At 47.7% G+C, this 23143-nt stretch overlaps 1 protein-coding gene across 1 annotated transcript in view; it reads left to right on the forward strand.

Moving 5' to 3' along the window:
• Positions 1-3322: 3322 nt before the first annotated feature.
• The window catches only part of dag1 (dystroglycan 1), a 112977-nt gene continuing 93156 nt past the window's right edge, over positions 3323-23143 (forward strand). Inside the window, exon 1 of the mRNA XM_067998991.1 lies at positions 3323-3457. The gene's annotated coding sequence lies outside the window, so the exon portion shown is untranslated. The remainder of the gene's footprint in view (positions 3458-23143) is intronic.

Below are 23143 nucleotides of genomic sequence, written 5' to 3' on the forward strand. Positions count from 1 at the left end.
TTTAGAACTAATCTCTTCAGTGTCTGATAAGAAACAATGTTTTTTGATGAATTAGTCCGTTTTGTCTGTTGATAGATTTTCTTGATGTGGTGTTGTGCATGGACAGCACAAAACCCATCCAAAGAATTCAGATTTGATGTCAGAACTAAAAGCTCCAGTTGCTGTAATACTTTGCTTAGTGGGGTGGTAGAGACCCCAGCTCTTGACTTGTGGATCTCGCGCAGATACTGGCAACTTGCCACATTCACCAAGGTCAGTTGCTGAGAAGACCCAATAAACCCATTAGTATGGGAGAATTTTCCGAACACAAGGCCTCAAATCAGATCTGTCATTCTACTATAATGATGGTTGGGACTACTGCACAGAATGCAGTATGCAGGTGCGCACATGTCGTCTGATTTCCAAGTATTTGGTAACCCCTTCACTATATAAAAGGACTTGCATTTATATAGTACCTTTCACATCCCAAAGTGTAGTTACTATTTTTGTAAGCACAGCAAGTAGATGAACAAGCAGTTAATCTGTTTTGGTGGTGTTGGTTGAGGGATGGATGTTGCCCAGGACACTGGGAAAATTCCCTGCTCTTCTTTGAATAGTGCGAAGGGATCTTTTACGCCATCTGAAGAGGGACTTGGTTTAACATTTCATCCAAAAGACGGCATCGTCAACAACGTAGTATTCCTTAGTACTGCACTGGAGGTTCAGCCTAGATTATTACACGTTCAGGTCTTTGAGTGTGAAATGAATCCACAATCTTCTGATCCAAAGGCAAGAGTGATACTACTGAGCCAAACTGACAAGCCAATTTAATTCGCACCAGTAACCTGAATAATTTCCAGATCAACCAACCTGGTCTGGTCCTGTAGATGACTCATCTCTAGGCTTTAATTCTGAAACTGAGTAAAGGAAGAAAGCTTCTACTTCAACACTATTTCAAAATATATGCAATAAAGTACAAATATTTCCTGGAGAGGATCTTTCGTAGCACTCTTATAGATTCAGAGTGACAGGGGGGCAAGAGCTGGATAAAGATCAGCAGTCCACTAAGTCCAGGGTGTCTACTGACAGAAACTGAAGGTGGGAATCAAGGTATATGGGGATCGGGCGGGAAAGTGGAGTTGAGGTCGAAGATCAACTATGATCTTACTGAATGGCGGAGCAGGCTCGTGGGGCCGTATGGCCTTGATGAATTAGTCTGTTGATAGACTTTCTAGATGTGGTGTTGTGCATGGACAGTACAAAACCCAAGGAATTCAGATTTGATGTCAGAACTAAAGGCTCCAGTGGCTGTTATACTGAGCTTAGAAGGGTGATCGAGACCCCAGTTCCTGACTTGTGGTTCTTATCCTGTGAGAAGAACCAACAGGCAAGATCCACAATTGAAGGGAAATGCAGTGTCCCCTCCAACCAAGAGGTTTTGGCATAGCCAGTTGATATTGAAGAGAGAGAAGCCAGAGTTGCATAGGATATGCCTGGATAGTGATGGCTTTACTGCCGGTTACAGCTCTATAAACATTGACTGGAACCAGAGGGAAGGTTGGCCGCTGGCACCAACCGCTGGATGATACTGAGCGGTTTTGGGGATGCAGGAGACGATCCCGGTGCAGGGGAGGAGAGGAGAGCAGTCCTCCTTTCAATTTGAGGAAAGAGGTGTTAGGGCCAGCTAAAGTGGAGGAATCAGGGCCGTTTTTGGGGTCTGGGGCAGGATGAGGAGATAGGTCCCCACACTGGGTCGTGGTCACCCATCATCTCCTACATTGGCTCCCATTCCCCCAATGCCTCCCATTTAAAATTCTCATCCTTATACTTCAATCCCTTCATGGCCTCCACTCTCCCCCTCTCTCTGATCCTCAGGCCTTTAGTGCATCCTCTCTCCATTTGCCCCACCATTGGGGGGCCTGCCCTCAGCAGTCTAGGCCCCACATTCCGAAACCCCTCTTTGTTTGGCTTGATGTTCAGTACAGGGCGGGAGAGCATAGCCTGGTTTGGGGACAGATAACCCGGGGCCCAGGGGGGACGGAGGGACAGCCCGGGGCCCACGGGGGACGGAGGGACAGCCCGGGGCCCAGGGAGGAGGGAGAGATAACCAGTGCCCATGGAGGGATAGCCCGGGGCCCGGGGCCCAGGGAGGATGGAGAGATAACCAGTGCCCATGGAGGGATAGCCCGGGGCCCGGGGCCCAGGGAGGACGGAGAGATAACCAGTGCCCATGGAGGGATAGCCCGGGGCCCAGGGAGGAGGGAGAGATAAGCAGTGCCCATGGAGGGATAGCCCGGGGCCCAGGGAGGAGGGAGAGATAACCAGTGCCCATGGAGGGATAGCCTGGGGCCCGGGGCCCAGGGAGGAGGGAGAGATAACCAGTGCCCATGGAGGGATAGCCCGGGGCTCAGGGAGGAGGGAGAGATAACCAGTGCCCATGGAGGGATAGCCTGGGGCCCGGGGCCCAGGGAGGAGGGAGAGATAACCAGTGCCCATGGAGGGATAGCCTGGGGCCCGGGGCCCAGGGAGGAGGGAGAGATAACCAGTGCCCATGAAGGGATAGCCCGGGGCCCGGGGAGGAGGGAGAGATAACCAGTGCCCATGAAGGGATAGCCCGGGGCCCGGGGCCCAGGGAGGACGGAGAGATAACCAGTGCCCATGGAGGGGGACCACAGACCGAGCCCGGGTCCGGGTCCAGGGACCAGCCCCACCGTCCGGCAAAAGGCGAAATCAGACAGGTTCGTGCCTCCGCCTGGAAACGGACGTTCATTGGCCGATTGCCGCGACTACAGATCCGCGCGAGAGCCCGGGCCGCGCTGCGGTTGGTTACTCGGTTGTGAATGACAGGAGCGGGATGACGAATGCTGATTGGATGGGAGCGGGGTGACGAATGCTGATTGGACGGGAGCGGGGTGGCCAATGTTGATTGGACGACCTCAGTTTGATCGACAACGTCCGAAGGTAGGCTCGGCCAACCAGGGCTGTGATTGGATGTCGGGAATGGGCGGTTGCGCTAGATCCTTTCTGTGATTGGCTACCCGGTTTCCATTGGGTAGCCAATCGGAGCCAATTGGGTCGGAGGCCGGGCGGGTGCGGAAAGGCGATTTGATATTTGACTGTGACTGACGGTTTATGGGCGGAACCCAGTGATGGTTCCTGACGGTGATTGGTCCGTCTGCTGTGATTGACGGCCGGGAAGGCGGGTTGCTGCGACGGATCTCAGCTCTGATTCGACGTCCGTGTGTGATTGGCAGCACGGGGGGCGGGTGTTAGTGACGGAGCCTGGCCGTGATTGGTGGTGCCGGTTGCCCGGGGAGGGGAGAGGGGGGAGGGGTTGGCTATCTCCGGCCGCAGCTGCAGCAGCGCAGTCGCGGCTGCGAGTGGAATGGATGTAGCGGCCGGCTGGGAGACACGGCTCGGTCTCGGATACAGTCCTGCAGCGGCTGGGGGAAGAAGCGCTCGGTGCAGCGCCGCTCAGGTACACGCAGTGTGAGGGGAAGGCTGGCCCGGCCCGGCCCGGGGGGGGGGTCGGAGTTTCCCTTTAAATCGGAGCGGGGTTGCCGGCTCCCTCTTCTCTCTCTCTCTTTCTCCCCCCCCCCCCCCCCCCCCACTCCCTGGCGGGCGGCCAGCGCACCGCTCACATTCCGCTCTGATCAGCTGCCACCCCGGCTTTTAGCTTTGAAATGTATCCGCCCCCCAATCATTGCTACCGGGAGGAGGCCGCCGCTTCAAAGTGACCTCCAGCCGGTGCAAGTTTTGTGAACTCCCCGAGCTTGGAAGGGGTCGGACTGGGCAGCGCTGCCCACTCGCCCTGGCATCCAGAGTGAGCCATCCGGGTGTGTGTGTTTGCACTGTGCCCACTGTGAGCAGCACCGGGTGCAACCCACCCACCCCCAAAGCTTGGGCTGTGCCTGCAGAGAGCCAACACTGGGGGTGGGTGCAGGTCTGTTGCTGGGCACTGGTCTGTTACTGGCAGTGGGACTCATTTAAAGCAATGGTTTGAGTGGCACATGAAAGGGTATCATCACCCATTAAAGTGGGGTGTTTTGTTGCCCCTATTGTATTGATACCAGCATGCTAAATAAGCCCAGTGACAACTGTGTTAGATAAGCAATACACTTACTGCTTAACTGACCCCCTAAAGATTACTTGGTTAATTAATTATTGATCTATCTCTCTCTCTCTTTTTAACGAGCACTTGTGAAAATGTGAAACTTTTTAAAGAGAGAGTCTCGCAATCTGGGACAGGGTTGTTTTGGAGGTTGTGCTGGAGTTTTTGAAGGGAGCTCGACTACCAAGATTAAACTGAGTGTCGTTCTTCTTGCCGCAGCAGATTTTAGCATCTGGGGCTGCACAATCCCTATTGTGCTGTTTTCCCGCAGTTAGACTTTCAAACCGATTTGATCGACCAATGTTAAAGAGATTTGTGACACAGTTAGAAAATGCTCGAAACAGTCAGCAGGTCAGTCAGTATCTGGAAAGAACAGAGGAGTTAATGTTTCAGCAGACTGCGGGTCTACACCTGAACTCTCTTCTCAGATGCTGACTGACCTGCTGAGTGTTTACAGCATTTTCAGTTTTTGTTGCAGGAGTTGCTAGGGTTTAAGGCAGTTTAATACAGGCTGAGATTCTCCTTGGGGGAGGAGAGAAACTCTTTTTGTAATTGTGTCACTCTGTCTAGCTGCCTTGTACCATTGGGATTGGTAATCCATCCCAATCTGATCAGCACTTTTTTTGATAGGTTTTTTTAAAGTTAATTCAGTAGGGCAAGGTGATGAAACTAATTTAAAATACTTTGTAAATGGGAGGATGTTTCCCCTGGCTGGGGGGGGTCTAGAATGAGGGGTCACAGTCTCAGGATACGGGGTAGGACATTTAGGACTGAGATGAGGAGAAATTTCTTCACTCAGAGGGTGGTGAACCTGTGGAATTCTCTACCACAGAAGGCTGTGGAGGCCAAGTCACTGAATATATTTAAGGAGGAGATAGATGGATTTCTAGACACAGAAGACATCAAGGGGTATGGGGAGAGAGCGGGAATATGGTATTGAGATAGAGGATCAGGCATGATCATATTGAATGACAGAGCAGGCTCGAATGGCCTACTCCTGCTCCTGTTTTCTATGTTTCAATGATTTAAAACTTGCCCACGTGACACATACCTGGTGAGGAGGTATCTGACAGACAGGATTGTGGGATTGCCTGATCTCGGCCCTTACTGATTACCTCAAGACTGGTATTGGCTGATGCTGAGTAGCAGAGTAAATGGCTGCAGTCTGTGACTTGGAGAGAAAATGAAGTCTTGACTTCAATTTAAGAAAGACTTGCATTTGTATAGTGCCTTCCACGACCTCAGGATGTCCCAAAGTCTGTACAGCCAGTTCAATTAAAGTTTACTCACTGTTGTAATGTAGGGAAACATGGCAGCCAATCAGCACGGTCCCACAAACAGTAACGTGACAATGACCAGATAATGTGTTTTTTAGTGATGTTGGTTGAGGGATAAGTATTGGCCAGTATATCGGGGAGAACTCTCCTCTTCCTCGAAATAGTTTCGTGGGATCTTTCTCGTCCACCTGAGAGGGCAGATGGGACCTCGGTTTAATGTCTCATCCGAAAGACGGCACATCCGACAGTGTCCTCCTTGATTTTGTGCTCAAGTCTCTGGAGTGGGATTTGAATCCACGACCTTCTGACTTGTAGGAGAGAGTGCTACCATTGAGCCATGGCTGACACCTAATTTAAATGAGGAATCTGGTGGTGGAGCACCACTAATTGGAGCGGTTGACTTGTCCTGTTTGGGTCTGTCACACATAGTTCAATAACCAGCCCTTGTCTGCTGGCTCTCCTTCGACCCCTCCCGGCGCTATATAAATGCAGGTTGTTGTTGTTGAGGGGATAGCCCTTCCCTTTAGCAGTGTGTGGAGATCAGCTATGCTAGCTCACATGTGCCTGTCAAATGATGGACTGCAAGTGGAGGATTTGGTATGAAAATGATGCATGTGCTATGTGCTGGTACAGTTTGGAGTCTGACCATGCTTAGCTCCCAGTGTTGCGTGTTAATCTATTTTTTGCAGCAGTGTGATACCAAGTATCTGTTGATGAGATTACTCCTGTCAGTCTCCATTTATAGACCTTGCACATTTTGTTTCAATAGGAGTTCAGAAGAATGTGAAATTTTGATACTGTGTCCAGTTGTACAACTATGAGGTACTTTTTACACTTGCCGATCTCCTTTTGTATAGAGATTGTAGGGACCCTCCAACAGTACAGCCCTCCGGGAACTCTGCGTTCCTCCAATTCTGGCCGCCTGTGCATACCCCACTCTCTTCGCCTCTCCATTGGCGACTGTGCCTTCATCTGTCCAGACCCTAAGATCTGGAATTCCCTCCTTAAACCTCTCCATCTCTCTACCTTTCTTTCCTCCTTTTAAGACGCTCCTTAAAACCTACCTCTTTGACCAAGCTATTGGTCACATGTCCTAAAGTCTCCTTATGTGGCTCGGTATCTGTTTTTGTCTGATTACGCTCCTGTGAAGCACCTTGAGATGTTTTAATATGTTAAAGGTGCTATATAATTAAAGTTGTAGAAAGATCCAGAATGCAAACCAAACTGTATTTGAATCGTTGACATCGGGAGGTTCTCTCCGTGAGTAATTTATTGCACGGGTTCTGTTTTGACTCGGAGAGAGGTTATCCATTTGGAAAATGTAAATCTCTCTGGGATTAACGGTGAAGAGTGCTTTATAATCGAGTTCTACATCTTGAGGTGCTGACAGAAAGTGTAACTGGCGCGTCTGCCTTCTGGCTGATACCTATTGAGCTCTCTTTACTGAAGAGTGTAGAGTTTATGAAAAATGGAACCAGTGTGTTATGATACAGTCTAACCACGGTGTCAAAAATCTCTCTATTGTGCCGATGCTATTGGTTAATGTATTTTCATTGCCATTGGATTGGTTCTTGCATTTACTGTGCTGAAGCTGGTGGTATTTGCATGGGTCAGTTCCCTGGACATTAGGGTATTTGCATTGTAGAGTGTAGCCAGTGTAGGAACACCAAGTATTTGCGGTCCTGTTGTGTAAGTACAACCCTGTAGATATTTGTCCTTCCAAATTTGTTTGGGTTGTGTCTGGAGAAAGCATTTTGAGCTGTGTAACATTAGGGTGAAGTACTGGTAGGTACTGTCGATCTCAGTCTTGAAAATTTCAATTGACCCCCCCCAGCATCCACAGCCTTTCGGGGGAGAGTGTTCCAGATTTCTACCACCCTTTGTGTGAAAAAGTGTTTCCTGATTTTACTCCTAAATGGCCTGGGTCTAATTAAAATTATGCCCCCTTGTTGCGGATTCCCCTGCCAGTGGAAATAGTTTCTCTCTATCTAACCTATCAAATCCCATTATCGTTTTAAACAGCTCGATCAGATTGCTCCTCAACTTTCTAAACTCAAGGGAATACAACAACAACTTGCATTTATATAGCGCTGCTAACGGAGTAAAACGTCCCAAAGTGCTTCACAGGAGCGTTATCAAACAAAGTTTGACACCATAAGGAGATATTAGGACAGGTGACCAAAAGCTTGGTCAAAGAGGTAGGTTTTAAGGAGCGACTTAAAGGAGGAGAGAGAGGTTTGGGGAGGGAAATCCAAAGCCTAGTGCCTAGGCAGCTGAAGGCACGGCCACCAATGGTGGAGTGATTAAAATCGGGGATGCACAAGAGGCAAGAATTGGAGGAGCGTGTAGATCTCGGAGGGTTGTAGGGCTGGAGGAGGTTACAGAGATAGGGAGGGGCAAGGCCATGGAGGGATTTTGAAAACCAGCTGAATTTATGTAACCTGTACTCATAATTTATCCAATTAAGCCCCAGTGCCAATATGGTAAATACGCTAAAGGTGATTTTCTGCCGCAGCCTGGGTTTTGGGAAAGCAAGTCAATCTTTCTAAAGTGCAGCCAGTCTTCCTGTAAACTGGATGGGCCAGCTGTTCTACAGACTGGCTGTGCCATTTTGGCCAGAGCGGAGGGGCAAAGTCATAATGTCACCGCAGAGAACAGCGACCTGCAAACGTGGTGACGTGACGACAACAGCAGCGCATGTTGCTATCACTAGGAAGGTCACCTGGGGAAGGGGGGTTAGGAAGCCTCAGTAAAAATAAGCAGGTGTTCCCGGGCTGTCAGTGTTGCACTAATCTCGCACCTGCGGAAGACGCACCTCATCTGCAGCACCCTCCTTTGTATAATGGGAATTAGTGGGATAGATTCCTCTTCATTATACTGACACCGTTCTCCTCCCACGTGGTTAGTTTTCTACTGAAACTGCAACTACAGGGTATGTTGTTATGGAAACTGTCCATATTACAATTTAAAAAAAAAACCCATAATGAAATGATGAATGATTTAATTCCTCCAATATATATTTTTAAAAACTTTTTTGTTAAGCAAAACCTCAAGCATCTCCAGCAAGGGTCTACTGCCCCATCTGATCCATGGCACATTGGCAAATGCACAAAGGTTTGAGCCTGTAGCTTCCCGCTTTTCCTCTGCACAAAAAGGGTAGAGGTGTCACCTGGGCTGAGCAATCCGAAAGACGTGGATAATGCGCTATTGTAAGTCGCTACCAAGGCCTGTGGTTCAGGGTGGCACGGAGGCTGAAAAGAGTAGGACAAAAGAAGAATCATGAGTTAGTGTTTAGGTTTGGGTTTTTAAAAATCTGTAGATTGTAGGAGAGCAGGAGGACTCTGGAAGGTAATGAGTTCCAGAGTTTTGGTGGGCGGGGCGGGGCGGGGGGTGGTGGAGAGAAAATGAATTTCAATGGGAGACAACATGACAGAGTAAAAGAGAAGGTTGATTTGAGTTTGAATCTCACTGGCTTGGCTGAAGGAAGTGAAAGCTGAAAGGAAAAATGTCTCAGGTGACCACTGTGCTAGTGAAGGTTACTGCAGTCGAAGGCTTTCCATGCACCTTGTCATCATCCATCTTTAACCATCAGGTTTCACAACCAAATCCTAGGGCCACTAGTGGTTGAACTAAAAGTGTCCGATTAATCTCCTGTGTAAAACAGTCTGTTACTGAAGGGGATTTTCCCCCTCTTCTCCTAAAGGCTGGGCTTGGGGGGCAGTCTCGTGATTGCCGGTTGGTTCTAGAATCCCACTGGAGTGACTGTTCTTCACGTGTGAGCCTAGACAGTAAGTGCCAACAAGCTATTGGATTAGGCAGAGTTGAGGAGGGGAGGGGAATCACAGCTGAGCCTGAGTGTGCTGGGGGTGGAGACTCCTTTGGCACACTCGCCAAACATTACAGCAGATCTTAGTGGGAGGCAGACTGAGTATAGAAGATTAAGGGGTGATCTAATCGAGTGTTTAAGATGATTAAAGGAGTTGATAGGGTAGAGAGAGAGAAAGAAACTATTTCCTATGTGGGGGAGTGCTAGGCCGTTGAGGAGTGATGTCACCTAAAGGGTGGTGGAAATCTGGAACACTCTCTCCCAAAAAGGCTGGGGGTTCAATTGGAAAATTCAAGACTGAGATAGGCAGATTTTTGTTAGGTAAGAGTGTCAAGGGATGTGGAGCAAAGGCGGGTAAAAAGAGTTGAGGTACAGACGAGCCATGATCTAATTGAATGGCGGAACAGGCTCGAGGGGCCGAATGGCCGACTCCTGTTCCTATGATCCCAGACGTACCTGACGATCTTTGAATTCTGTTCAACTTTTACTTTCAGGATCACCTTACTGTTGTGAGTTTTGAGGCAATATTTTATAATCCATTAACTACATAACAGGTGCTTTTCAAGGACTCTTGCAAAGAGATTGGCTGGATAATGAAAGCAAGAAGTGAAGAATGAGCGTCAGTTAGAGAGATGGGGCTCGTATGTTACTTCCAAAAGCAAATATGGCTGGCATTTTCTTGGCAAGCGCTGAGAGTGGACTGAAGAGCAGTTCATTCTGACCTTTAGGATGAAGGATAGTTTAGGAGCTGCAATCTCTCTTATAATACAATTACATTCGAGAGCAACCCCATTGCATAGTTAGCTTTATTGCATCTGGCTTGTGCCCCTTTGCTGTGGTGTGTATGAAATCACTGCAGGTGATTCCTCAGTAGGTTAGAATGGTTGATGTTTGGAGTCTGCGATTTGTGCCTCAGGTGTCAGCCATGGCTCAGTGGTAGAACTGTCACCTCCTGAGTCAGAAGATTGTGGGTTCACGCCCCACTCCAGAGACCTGAACACATAATCCAGGCTGTCACTGCACTCCATTTGGAGTTGGAGGGCAGGGGACGATTGGAGCAGGGTGCGCAGATGTAATTCAATCCCCATTTTAACTTCATACGTACTTTTTATTTTTTACATGATACTTCAATTTAATTAATGGCAATTTGGGAAGCGGAGATGTAGAGTTAGTCGGTGCAGAGGAAGTTCCTCTGCAGTACAAGACCAGGAGCTGGGAGACACAAAACCGAGGTGCTACTGCACAACCGGTGGTGAGGAGGTGTAATTACAGCGTGACAAGTTTACATAGGCAGTTTCCATTATAAATGTGGAAAAAGTGTGGCAACATAGGAACAGGAGTAGGCCATTCAGCCTCTCGTGCCTGCTCCGCCATTTGATAAGATCATGGCTGATCTGTGATCTAACTCCATATACCTGCCTTTGGCCCATATCCCTTAATACCTTTGGTTGCCAAAAAGCTATCAATCTCAGATTTAAATTTAGCAATTGAGCTAGTATCAATTGCCGTTTGCGGAAGAGAGTTCCAAACTTCTACCCCACTTTGTGTGTAGAAATGTCTTCTAATCTCACTCCTGAAAGGTCTGGCTCTAATTTTTAGACTCTGCCCCCTACCCCTAAAATCCCCAACCAGTGGAAATAGTTTCTCTCTATCCACCCTATCTGTTCCCCTTAATATCTTATAAACTTCAATCAGATCACCCCTTAACCTTCTAAACTCTAGAGAATACAACCCCAATTTGTGTAATCTCTCCTTGTAACTTAACCCTTGAAGTCTGGGTATCATTCTAGTAAACCTACGCTGCACTCCCTCCAAGGCCAATATATCCTTCCGAAGGTGCGGTGCCCAGAACTGCTCACAGTACTCCAGGTGCGGTCTAACCAGGGTTTTATATAGCTGCAGCATAACTTCCGCCACCTTGTATTGTATTGTAGACCGGAAGTGCATGCAAAGATTTTTAATCTAGATTGTGAGGTGAGAAGACTTGTGAAATGGTTATGTTGTCTTTGGCGTGATATAAGAAACCAAACTGCGACAACTCAAGATTAATTTGAGCCTATAGCTAACTGAGGACAGTATAGAACAGAGAGATGGTCTTGCCCACACCACTAGGGATTCTGGCACGTTTCTTGGGATTGCGTGAGTTGAATGTGTGTTTGACGTAGGTCACGTGTATCTTTTTGGTGAGTAGTGTTAACAGCTGACACAGTGCAGACGCTGGAATTGCCCACAGAATGCCAGAGGAGCTCAAAGTCAGCATTGTTCCAACATCTTTCCCCCTCACTAAAAATGTCAGACTTCGTTGGGTGAGGGCCTTTCATTCTCTCTCGTAGGAAAGTACAAACAATCTGAATTTAAAAAGAACAGAATGTAATGGCTGAAAGGTCATTTGTGAGGACACAGCATACAAAGAAGTACAGAATGGGCAGGCCAATCAGCTCATTCTGCTATAGAGACCTACGAGCCTCCTCTTTCCACCCCCCCCCCCACCCCCCCTGCAATCACACCACCTAACTCTCTCGAATGACTCCAGAGTTGTGGCCTCAGTAGGAGCACTCCAGATATCGTTCTGTATGAAGAGAGGCCCAGGCCCACCCTGACAACAGCCCCGAATCTGCCTTTTCCCAGTTTGCTGTTTATCTTGAAATAGTGCTCAGGATTAATCTTTCCCATTCCAATCCATACCTCGTCTCCCCTCTGCAAGGTCCTCCGTTCATACAGCTCATTTCAAAGCTGGAGAGTTTGGGGGTCTTTCCTAATCTTTCTTGCTGACTCCTTCTGAGGTAGGACCAGGCTCCAAGCAACTTCTGTTTTAATACCTGAAGTGCTCCTGCCATATTCATTTTGTGTGATAATTTCAACTACATGTTGAAAGCAGCTCTGAATATGGATATCAATGGTTGTTGAAAGGCCCGTTGGATTGTGATGTGATGCCGGTTAAGTACAAGTAAATCTGAGGAACTCTCTTTCCCCCCCTCCCCGCCCTCAATTTTCTCCCATCCTCTTCTGAAGATGCTAATTCATGGTAGGGCACAGATCTGTGGCAGCCCTCCAGTGCCTCACCTGACGTCCAGGCATGTCGTTCCCAATGGGAGTGAGCGGATAGAGACCAGGATAAAATAGAATCATTGAAAGATCACAGCACGGAAGGAGGCCATTCAGCCCATCGAGTTCGCGCCGGCTCTATGCAAGAGCAATGCAGCTAGTCCCACTCTGCCGCCCTATCCCCATAGCCCTGCAAATTTTTTCCTTTCAAGTACTTAGCCAGTTCCCTTTTGAAAGCCATGATTGAATCTGCCTTCACCACCCCCACAGGCAGTGCATTCCAGATCCTTAAAAAAAAAAAAGTTTTTCCTCGTGTCACCTTTGGTTCTTTTGTCAATCACCTTAAATCTATGCCCTCTAGTTCTTGACCCTTCTGCCGATGGGAACAGTTTCTCTCTCTCTATTCTGTCTAGACCCTTCATGATTTTGAATACCTCTATCAAATCTCCTCGCAACTTTCTCTGTTCCAAGGAGAACAACCCCAGCTTCTCCAGTCTATCCACGTAATTAAAGTCCCTCATCCCTGGAATCATTCTGGTAAATCTCTTCTGCACCCTCACTAAGGCCTTCACATCCTTCCTAAAGTGCGGTGCCCAGAACTGGACACAATACTCCAGCTGTGGCCGAACCAGTGTTTTATAAAGGTTCATCATGACTTCCTTGCTTTTCTACTCTATGCCTCTATTTATAAGGCCCAGGATCCCGTATGCTTTTTTTAACCGCTTTCTCAACCTGCCCTGCCATTTCCAACAATTTGTGTACACATACCCCCAGATCTCTCTGGTCCTGTACCCCTTTTAGAATTGTGCCCTTTAGTTTATATTGCCTCTCCTCATTTTTCCTACCGAAATGTATCACTTTGCATTTTTCTGTGTTAAATTTCATTTGCCATGTGTCCGCCCATGCCACCAGCCTGTCTATATCCTCTTTCAGTCTATCACTATCCTCACTGTTCACTACCCTTCCAAGTTTTGTGTCATCTGAAAATTTTGAAATTGTGCCCTGTACATCTACGTCCAAGTCATTGATATATATCAAGAAAAGTTGTGGTCCTAGCACTGACCCCTGGGGAACACCAGTGTACACCTCCCTCCAGTCCGAGAAACAACTGTTCACTACTACTCTGTTTCCTGTCACTTAGCCATTTCTATATCCATGTTGCTACTGCCCCCTTTATTCCATGGGCTGCAATCTTGATAACAAGCCTACCATGCGGCACTTTATCAAACGCCTTTTGAAAGTCCATTTACACCACATCAACTGCATTGCCCTCATCTTCCCTCTCTGTTACCTCATCAAAAAACTCTATCAAGTTAGTTAAACACGATTTGCCTTTAATAAATCCATCCTGGCTTTCCCTAATCAATCCACACTCGTCCAAGTGACTGTTAATTCTGTCCCGGATTATTGTTTCTAAAAGTTTCCCCACCACTGAGGTTAAACTGACTGGCCTTTAGTTGCCAGGTTTATCCTTAACACCCTTTTTTGAACAAGGGTGTAACATTTGCAATTCTCTAGTCCTCTGGCATCACCCCTGTATCTAAGATTGTTTGGAAGATTATGGCCAGTACCACAGCAATTTCCACCCTTACTTCCCTCAGCAACCTAGGATGCATCCCATCCGGACCGGGTGACTTATCTAGAGGAGCAGACCTTAGTCCGGGTTCTCTGTGGCCAATTGTAGCATCCCAACTCCGGTTTTGGCTTGAGATCAGCTAGCTCAGCGTAGACCTGGCATTGAACCTGGAACCTTCCTGGCTCACTGGGTAGTGCATTTATCAGTGGAGCCACAGAAAGAATCTTGTTTCCCCCCCCCCCAACCTTTTCGGGCACCCCGCAGCAGACAGGCAGGTGATTGAGAGGTCTGAGACAGCTGTCCCAGTTGACTTGTCCTCTGAATTTATATTTATCTCCTCTATCTCTGTGAGGAGTACCTTGCCCTGCACTCATAATTTTTTTACCTCACCTCAGTCGTGAGAGTGGGTCAAGGGCACAAAGCCGTGCCCTCTCTGGCACTGTGTTGGCACGATATTGAGCTATCACCACATGCTAATGAATGAGACTTCCTAAGCGCAGTCATTGGCCAGTGAACACTGATTCCTTAAAGTAAAAGGATGATCATGTTTTATTTGCAGTGCTCAGGTGCCATTGGTTGCTAACTTCCACGTGCGTCCTTAAAACTGCAGCAAGTTGCCCTGTAAAGGAACGTCAATTATGTACTTGTGGGGAAGACCTTTCCTCACTGGAGACTTGGTCCCTTGTGAATTATCAGTCCTCTCTTGCTCTTGGAGTAAATTCTCCAGTGACTAGCCTTGCTGCGGTGTGACAGTCTGGTGAGAAACATCGGTGCTTCCACCACTTAAAACTGGAAGTATTGTTTTCCCAGTCTCTTCCCCAATTCCCCTCCAAAGACATTGACTCTTGGGTGCGGTTCTGCGGGCATTGACTGCTTTTCAGCTCTCTTGCTAAGTGTCTTCTTTTCATGTGAGCTTCGACAGCCCGTTCAACCGTGGGAGCATCACATCCGATGCCATATCTTACCCATCTGATCTATGCTCTCACAGGTACACTCCAATGGAAGTTACTGGATAGTTATCGGGAGCTTTTTCTCCCTGCCTAGCCACAAAGGGCGGTAAGAACAATTGTACCACCCCTCCTAGCACCTTGGCTGAGATCAGCCTGAGTATTGAAACTGGGATCTTCCTGGTTTGTTCCACAGTGGTGAGGGCGCCTGTTTTCTGCAGCACTGAGGGAGCCCCACCCATGAACTTTGAATGCATTAGGACAGGTGGGGAGAAAATGGAGGGAGGGGAGCAGGAGATTAGATGCTGCAGTTAACCAAAGGGTCATAGAATCAGTGCTAACTGCCTGTCGAGACTCATTTTAAGAAAAGTGAGCAGTGGAAAGCATAGTTTACAGGTCATGATAATTGGGCGGGGGTATGGAAGGAGAGGGTTAAAGTAGCTGAGTGTGTTCAGTGCTTAAAAATATTCCAGGATATTCATAGTGCATGTATTTTTAGACGGAGTGGTCTGCTTGTAGTAAAGGAGCTGGTTTTAGCTGCCCAGTTGCTGAAGCTACTAATTAACGGTGTAGTATAGGCCTGTGGCCTTTGGGTGGCTAATGTTTGTTTGGGTGGTTTGTTTGCTCTCCTTTGATTGCCGAGCATTGAATGAAGGGGGAGAAGTCCCCTTTTGCTCTTCAGTGTCGAGATTCCTGCTATGTGTCTTCGCTCGCTGTGCGCGGCAGTGTTGAAGTGTTTGGCCTGTACCATGGAGGTGAAAAGTCGCAGCAACACCCACAATGGGAGGGAGGCTCGCAGGCCGCTTGCATGAAAGCGATTCAGATCCATCAGCAGGGCAACTCGTCTCCTTCCACGTCTCACCATACAGGCGCCTGCATTTGTTTCTCATTGCAGTTAGCCTCGGGAGCCCCCTTCCGCAGAGGGCCCTGTGCCTCACCATGGCAACCGACCGGTTTGAGGTGGACCTTGATTGTGCCTAGGTTTTAAGGTTATAACTTGGTGTTGTAAAATTGTTTACAATTGTCAACCCCAGTCCATCACCGGCATCTCCACAACAGGTTTTAAGGGGCATCTTAAAGGAGGAGAGAGAGGTGGAGAAGTTTAGGGAGGGAATTCCAGAGCTTAGGGCCCAGGCAGCTGAAGGCACAGTCGGCAATGGTGGTGCGATGAAAATCGGGGATGCACAAGAAGTAAGAATTGGAGGAGTGAAGTGATCCTGAAAACAAGCATGAGAATTCTAAAATGGAGACATGAACCACGAGTGAATCCTCGGGTCTGTTAGGCCAAATGGCTCAGCGCTTTCAACCCGGAAGCACCTTTACGCAGTCGGGGGGGAGAAAGGAAAGGAGCAGTGTCAGCAACCTTTGGGTAAAACCTATCTCTGATCAAGCCTTTGGTCACCTGTCCTAATATCTCCTTATGTGGCTGGGTGTCAAATTTTGTCTGATTACACTTCTGTGAAGTGCCTTGGGATGTTTTACTACGTTAAGGGTGCTATATAAATGCAAGTTTTTGCTGTAGTCTTACCTGGGGCAGATGTCAGGGGGCACTGCATTTAGCGTCATCACCCTTGAATTGGGGCGGAGGAAATCACCTGCTCTTGCTCACTATCCAGAGTCCCCTGCGTAAGTGTGAGTGTAGGATTGGACTTGGCTGCATTGCTTCCATGACACACTGTCTGAGCTCATACATGAACAATGGCTGTGTCGGGCTAAATACTGGAGAACAGCCAGTGTCTGTGGAACTGTGCCTCAGCAAAGCAGTCTGCACAAATAAAGGTGGCTAACTGAGGCAGGTTTCAAAATGTGAATATTGCAGTTAAATAAAAATAACTTATCCTGATATTGGAATAGAATTGACTCTTCCAATGCTCTCCAGGCCGGCCTCCCATTTTTCACCCTCCATAAACTTGAGCTCATCCAAAATTCTGCTGCCCGTATCTATCCTAATTCGCACCAAGTCCCGTTCTCCAATCACCCCTGTGCTCGCTGACCTACATTGGCTCCTGGTCCCCAAACGCCTCCATTTTAAAATTCACATTCTCTTGTTCAAATCCTTCCATGGTCTCCCCCCCCTCCCTATCTCTGTAACCTCCTACACCCTCCAAGAACTCTGCATTCCTTCAACTCTGGCCTCTTGTCCCCACACAACCCCACCACCACCACCACCACTTCCTTTGCCCCACCACTGGCGGCCGTGCTTTCAGTTGTCTAGGTCCTAAGTTCTGGAATTCCTGAATTCCCTCCCTAAACCTCGCCGCCTCTTTCCCCCCCCCCCCCCCCCCTTAAAACCACCTCTTTGACCGAGCTTTTAGACACCTTTCCTGATGTCTCCTCATTTGGCTCGGTATCAATTTTTATCTGATTACGCTCCTGTGAAGTGCTTTGGGATGTTTCACTATGTTAAAGGCGCTATATAAATACAACTATGGAGCAACACCTGAGTTATATGCAGTGATTTAGCTGCTGTCTGTGTGTCTGTATTTTAGACTGGATAGATGTATGAAGGAAAAGGGTTGAAGGGATATGGGAACAGGGTGAGTAAATATGATTACAACTATTTGCTCGCGTTGAGGGGCGGGGTATACACCAACACGAACTGGTTGGGCCAAATGGCCTATTTCTTTGCTCCAAAGAAATACCTAGAGGTTACAGCAGTGTGAGGCCTACAGCCTAGGGCTGGAGTTTAGCCGTTCAGTTACATATAATTACATAGAATCAACTACACAGAAATGGGCCATTTGGCCCTACTGGTCTATGTCGGTGTTTATTCTCTACATGAGTCTCCTCCCACTCTAATTACCTCGTCCCACCCTGCCCCTATATCGAGTTACATCGAAACTACAGCATAGAAACAGGCCATTCGGCCCAACTGGTCTATGCTGGCGTTAATGCTCCACGTGAGCCTCCTCCCTCCTTCTCTACTTCATCTAACCCTATCAGGATACCCTTCTATTCCTTTCTCCCCCATGAGCTTATCTAACTTCCCCTTAAATGTATCTATGCTATTTGCCTCAACTGCTCCTTGTGGTAGCACGTTCCACATTCTTACCACTCTTTGGGTAAAGAAGTTTCTCCTGAATTCCTTATTGGATTTATTAACGACAATCTCGTGTTGATGACCTCTAATTTTGGACTCTCCAAGTTAGAGTATCCCACTATTCCCTTCTCCCTCATGTATGCATCAAACCTCCCCTTCAATCCATCAATGCTCTCTGCTTCAACCACTCCATGTGTTACATATACCTTGGAGCCAATATTCAAACATTCTGCAAATTGCTGGGAGTTATTTTGAGCATTTGTGCTCGAGTGTGATTTGCGGCACTGGGAGTGATGGGGGCTGGGATTGAATGTGCATGGAGTTATTTTTATTTAGAGGTATTTGAGGTATTAGTTTATCTCCCTATCCCTGACTATTAAAGGATTGCTATATTGGGGATGGCTGTGTGATGAAGTTTGGTTTCTCTTTGAACTAGAATATGATTGTACAGCGATGGCAGTGATGTGGAATCTGATTAAAGGTATGGTTTGGAATGGTCAAAAGCAATCCTGCTCTACCTACATTCTCTCCCCTCCTCTCTCGGAGGCAATGAGTTTGGTGGGGTGCAGTTCCAGTAGGTGACGATAGTGCTGTGGTACTTCACCCAAGTGTTTGTTTTTCAGTGAATGTCGGTAGGCTATTCGACCATGTGGGCAGGGTAACAATTGTAACCAAGCCTGATCTCCCACTCCCGTCCTCATCCTATCCATCCGTCTTTGCCCAACACTTTCCAGCAGAAGTGGTTGGATAGTGATCAGAAGTAGGAAGCCTGGCTGGGGTTATTCCCCCCCACTCCCTCCTTAGGCCACGGTGCTGAGGTTAATTGCAGCGTCCCTAATGCTACACTGGCTGTGATCACCTAGCCCAGCGCAGACTGGAGGTGGAACCTGGGATTTTCCTGGTCTGTCTGCATTGATTGGTGTGTGGAACTGAGCCAGTTATTGAATGCTCCCCCCCTCCTGCCCTGTAGCTCTTACTGCCCCCGGATTTTCATTTCTACTCACATTCTTGCATGAGAAATGAAGTGGTGTGAGCGAGCACTGAGCTGTGACTTCCTGTCGCTGTATTAAAACCAGGTCAGGTCGACTCTGCCTTCTACTTGCTGATGTTAGCTGGGCCTGTTTAGAAAATAAATTGCTCTCTGGGTAGTTAATGAGTAACAGTGCTGTGGTGAGACCTTAACCAAGTCATAGGACTGGTGATGTGTAGCTCATATTCACTGAGATGTACTGTGATTAGGCACTCCACCTGTATGCCTGTACCCTGCTCTGTGTACACAGCACAGTACGCCAGTGTCTGTGCAATACCCTACCCTGCTCTCACACTCTTGTTCACATATCTAACCCAGTCCTGCTGGTTGTCGAGAGGCGGAATCCAAATCCGTGTCTTCCTCAGACGTCACTCTTGGAATGCCGCAGTCCCTTTTACTCACTGTACAGAAACTGGGATAATCCTGGATAATCCTGCCTTTTGCAGGAGAGGGATTAAAAAGCCGAGGGAATGCCCCCTACTCCCAGCCCGGTCAACATTGCACAGCAAGTCGGGACACGGATGGAGAGGCCTCAGGGCACAAGGAGCAGGAAGTCTACTGAAGGGGAAATAAAAGGACTTGCATTTACAAAGCATCTCATCACGTCCCAGAGTGATTCACATGCAATGAATCACTTTGACTGTAATTCAGTGTGTAATGTAGGTGAACCGGGGGCCATGGATGAAGAGGAGGTGGTTTGCAAATGGTCCCTGGGCAGTATTACGAGCATCACTGGTCTAACCTGTATTGGTGCTGTGTGTATAATAATTTAAATCTGGAGTTTCATGCGCCAGCAAGTTAAATGTCCAATCTTTAAATTTGAGTCATAGGAATTGATATCCAGAGTCTCGTAAAACAGTCCTGTAACATTCATGTGACACACAGGATCTGTTTTACCGTGACCATTGCTCTGAATTTTTTCTTTTGTACCTCCTAAGTTGCCAATACACCTTCATACCTCTCTAGGGAATCAAGACATAGCGCACTGCCCCCTACTCTAACGGATTCTTTTTCCCAGGACCGCAAATCTGTGGAGCTCCTCACCTCCTTCCATCTCCCCTTCCTCCTGCAATCTACAGGCTTCCAAATCCCAAACTCATTGTCACCTAACCACCCGCCCCCCCCCCCACTCCTGATTTACCTTGTCTTCTCTTTCAGGAAGTATTTACCTTTAGCTGCACATCACAATGTAAATATCCCGTTCACCCATGATTGCTACATTCAGCTAATGTAAAAGCCCCGTTCACCTGTGATTGGCTGCATGTAGCAATGTAAAATCCCCATTGTCCCGTGAGATTGGCTGCATGTTGCAGTGCAAATGCCCAAAATGCAAAATGAGCACCTGCTGGCCACCTTGCTGCTGATGGAAGCAGCGGCCCGCTCCCAGGGCAGAAGGGGGCCCACTCTTTTCACTCAGCATCTCACCGGTCACTCTGAGTGCTTCAAAAAACAGTGAAACGGGAAGTCTAATGCCAGGGATGAATTTATCATTTCTGGTTGGTTGAGCTCGTCATGTTGGGAGTTACTAACAGCCTAGGGTTGCCAACTCTGGTTGAATGTATTCCTGGAGATTTCATCACGTGGCCGCCTGCCTTCAACTGCCCCACCCCCATGGAGCTTTTACAACACTACATGCAGCCAGTCGTGGGTGAACGGGGCTTTTACATCACTACATTCAGCCAATCACGGGTCCATCCACACAATGCCCCACCTTCCTGTGCCATTTGGAAAGCGAAAAGACTCTTCATTACCCAGTTGGATAATTCTTGACTGTCAGTCAAACAGTCTTTTTCCCAACCCCAGTATTTGTATAATTAATAAACAGAAGTGTTCAAAGAAAATGAAAAAAACATACAATTATTTTTTAACGTCGCTATGATTTTTCTCTCCCAGTTTGCTCGCAGCCATGTCCTTTAGCTTAATCTTCAATTCCTGGAGACTCCACGCCAATCCTGGAGGGTTGGCAACCCTATAGCAGCCACTTTGTCCCATCACCTGCTGCGCACAGGCTTTACAAATACTCTAAAGAGCGGATCTTCCCATGGCTCAGTGGTAACACTCTTGCCTGCCCTCTCAGGTGGGTGTAAAAGATCCCACGGCACTATTTGAAGAAAGGCAGGGGAATTCTCCCCAGTTTCCTGGCTAACATTTATCTGTCAATCAGTGCCTTAAAAAAAAACAGATGATCTGATCATTATCACATAGCTGCTTGTGGGACCTTGCTGTGTGCAAATTGCCTACTGCATTTCCTACATTACAACAGTGGCTACACTTCAAAACTACTTCGTTGGTTGTAAAGCGCTTTGGGATGTCCTGAGATTGTGAAAGGCGCTGTATAAATGCAAATTATTTCTTTATTTCTTTCTTCCTACATGGTTTGTATGTGATCCTGAACTTCCACTGCTCCCTTTGTTTCATTGTTTTCCCCGACTTTACTCTTCACCTCCCTTGGGATCATGTGATCTGAGAAGTGAGAGATTGGGGTGGAGGAGATGAGGAAGCAGTCATGTGACCGCTCCACAAAGCAATATGTGGGGAGGTATTTACGTCGCCATCTTCATATACAGCAAGGCCTCCATAGTGCATAAAGGGGACAGGACTACACGTAAGCCCGTGTTGAAACCAAATAAACAAGGTAATGATTACTTGCTGTTTTCTGCCTGTACAAATATGTAATTTGTGCACGTGCACAAGTAATGTGTCTCTCACAGAGTTGGATTTGAAAGGTTTCAGCTGGGCAAATAGTCAAAACTGGTGCTGGCTTACCAAACTCTGTATCTTTTGTAGTTGAGGAATGTACGCATGGAATGTCTACTCACTGAAGTGAAACATTCAATGCACTTTTAATGCTGTTGCACCTGTTGTTTTCATTGTCAGCTGGTAGCCTCGAACAAATGGGTCTGGTACTTGTCGGCAGGAATTGGGCCTTGTAACAGCAGTATTGTCGATGTGGTTGTACGACCTGGTCCTGGTGACAGCAGTGATGTCAGTATTTGGTGGCAGGGCCTGGGCTTAGCAACATTGGTGTTGTCTTCACGTGGCTTTGGGACCTAGGCCTTGTGACATCAGTATTGTCCATATGTGGTGGTGGGTGCTGGGCCTAGTGGTAGAAGTGATGTTAGTGTGCTTGTTTAGTGCGTTATTGTGTGAAATATCACACTAAAGGTTGTATATTTGCTTATAAGTTGCATCAATATGCTGCTTGTGTGATCTCCATTCATCCCTTAAAATTGTTCTTGCCAACACTTGCAACTACCAGTACTTCACCCCAGTGTTAATACAATTTGAATTACTCTTCGCATACGACCCAAATTTGCAAGGACAGAATGTTTAATCGTAATGCCGGGTGAGTTAGAGTGGACGTAGTGCATGGGGTTTCTCGTTTCTACGTTGACCAGCCTGTGGTTTTCTGCTGTTAAAGCCTGTTAAATGGAAAATACCTGGCAATATGGAAACTTCTCGCCCACCTTCACGCAGGGCAAAACTAGCGGGGGAGTCAGGACACCCCCGGCCCCCCCAATTACTTTGAGGTCAGCGAACGCATCTTTGGAGGACCGCCTCTATTTCGTTCCCAGGAACCTTGTCGGCCTCCATATTCGGTTTGCAGGTCTATGCGTTTCCTGGCTCAGCCTTCCGACTGGGTAGGTCGGCATTCCCCCAGTTTCCCAGCATAGTCCTCTTCCTGCCAAGTTGGCCAAATCTAACTCCGCCACTGCCTTCCCGCTGTACTCCAATACTATGACAGGTTGGACAAAGTACGAAACCTGCAGCCGCCTCCTGTCTGTTGTGGGACTCCCCTCTGATGGAGTTCAAGGCTCCTGGTTTTACTTGGGGGACACGGCAGCGGAGTTTAACTGTGTTTCATTCACCCTGTTTTAAAGAGAGACATTTTCAGTGAGTCGAGGGAGCAGGGGAAGAGGTTTGAGGGAACTTAGCTTGTCTGGTTAAATTAAAGTCAATGATGCACGGCGGGCAGCTCAGAAAATGCGCTGTTGATCGTGCATTTTGGCAGTCCAAGCGCCTTGTGTGGATTCGCCTGCTGGGCTGGGATTGCCGTTTGCGCGATTAACGTGACACAGGTTCTCCAATGTTGTTCAGTGTCTTGAGCTTCTGCCTTGGAAGCCTTCCACCTTCCTGCTGTAACAGATCATAGTAACATTCCTACATTTCAACAGTGACGACACTTCAAAAGTACTTCATTGGCTGTAAAGTGCTTTGGGACACCCTGAGGGTTGTGAAAGGTGCTATATAAATGCAAGTCTGCTTTCATTAGAACAGGAGCAGGCCATTCAGCTCCTTGAGCCTGCTTTGG

This window comes from Heptranchias perlo, chromosome 17 (assembly GCF_035084215.1).
Source record: "Heptranchias perlo isolate sHepPer1 chromosome 17, sHepPer1.hap1, whole genome shotgun sequence".
Taxonomy (NCBI): domain Eukaryota; kingdom Metazoa; phylum Chordata; class Chondrichthyes; order Hexanchiformes; family Hexanchidae; genus Heptranchias; species Heptranchias perlo.